At 51.6% G+C, this 1,586-nt stretch overlaps 1 protein-coding gene across 3 annotated transcripts in view; it reads left to right on the forward strand.

The window, feature by feature from the left end:
• Positions 1-1,211: 1,211 nt before the first annotated feature.
• The window catches only part of TFRC (transferrin receptor), a 28,140-nt gene continuing 27,765 nt past the window's right edge, over positions 1,212-1,586 (forward strand). For 2 of the 3 annotated variants that reach the window (XM_006092816.3, XM_023757313.1), the window contains exon 1: positions 1,212-1,333. The gene's annotated coding sequence lies outside the window, so the exon portion shown is untranslated. The remainder of the gene's footprint in view (positions 1,334-1,586) is intronic. The other variant, XM_023757312.1, reaches the window with a different exon arrangement.

The raw sequence follows: 1,586 nt of genomic DNA on the forward strand, positions 1-1,586 counted from the left end.
ATTGATTGTGCTACATTCCTCAGAGCTCTTATCATTTTTTTAATTGAATCTTTATTGTTGAAAGTATTACATATGCCCGCCTTAATCCCCCCTCCCCCCATTGATCTCTTCTAACCCACCTCCACCCCTCACCCCAGGCCTCAGACACCCTATTGTCTGTGTCCACGGGTTATGCATATATGCCTACAAGTTCTTTGGTTGATCTCTTCCCACCCACCCTCCCCCGCCTTCCCTCTGAGATTCTACAGTGTGTTCATGCTTCTATGTCTCTGAATCTATTTTGCTCATCAGTTTATTTTGTTCACTAGATTCCACATATGAGTGAGATCCTGTGATATTTGTCTTTCTCTAACTGACTTATTTCGTTTAGCATAATACTCTCCAAGGGCTCTTATCTTGAAAGGGCTTTATCTCGAACCCTTTTATAGCCCCGGTCATTTCTTCGCTTTGTACACTTGTCTAATCTCCCTCACTGGACTGTAGGTTACAAAGAGGCAGGGAGAGGGTGTGAATGTTTGGAAAGTGTTTAATAAAGTGACAAGAATTCAGTTTTATTTATTATGCACTGCAGAATCCTATAGTAACACTGGCAATGAACATGAAAGCTCACCTACAATTCTATCATTCTAATCTCTTTTTCTATTTCCCTTCCATTCCCTCACGCATTAAACATTAGGAGAAGCACGGCCAGTCCTGGATCAGGAGTAGCTTTTCCACACCCTGAGTACAAATTTGCATTTTGCTTTTAATTATTTTTCCTCTTTGCTTAGCCTAAGTATCCTGAGACTGCAAAATATATCTGCACGATATGGCTTTAGTGGCCACCTAATAGTCTATCAAGGACATATGCTTTAAAGGACTTATTTCGGTGTAAGAAGCCAACATTTAGGAGTGAACATTCACACCATTTGACCTTGCATTGCAAGGTCTGGTGCTCCGTCAAGGTTAGACTGAAGGATCGGGTTGTAGAGTTGCGGGCGGGCCGATCCCCAGCAGAGCGACTCCCGGCCGCAGGCGGTGTGCCATTCACGCCCTCCCCGCGCCCCGCCCGCCCCGCCCGCACCTGGAGAATTGGCGCCTTTTCCCCCACCCTGCCCCGCCCCTCGCTCGCTCCGGGGGCGGGCCCAGGTCCTGTGCGTGCTTTGCCGGGGGCGATCCGTTTGCAGAACGCCTCTTGAGGTGTACGTGCTGCAGGAAGTGACGCAAGCCCCCGGGGGGTCGCAGGAGGCGGGGCCAGACTATAAATAGCGGTGGGCCCGCCGCCTGCTCAGAGGGTGTCAGCCAGCTTCTGCCGGCGGAGGTGCGGTCAACTGCGGGCGGAGGGGGCTCCGGGGTAAGTGACGCGCCGCTGCTCGGACTCCTACGACCCGGGGCTTCTGCGGGGTCGGTCCGGCCGATCTGCGGAGCGGCCCCGCTCGGCGCTGTCCAATCTCCGCGGTGGACGCGTGGAGGCTGCGGCGCCTCCAGGGCGCGGACGGGTGGAATGGATCGGGTCCCGCGTGCGAATTGGGAGGAGGCCTCATTCTTTTTTTGATTGGTTGGTTGGTGCGCTTGTTTTTTGTCTTATTTTTTTTTTTTATTTTTTT

The sequence above is a fragment of the Myotis lucifugus genome, unplaced genomic scaffold (assembly GCF_000147115.1).
Source record: "Myotis lucifugus unplaced genomic scaffold, Myoluc2.0 scaffold_105, whole genome shotgun sequence".
NCBI lineage: Eukaryota > Metazoa > Chordata > Mammalia > Chiroptera > Vespertilionidae > Myotis > Myotis lucifugus.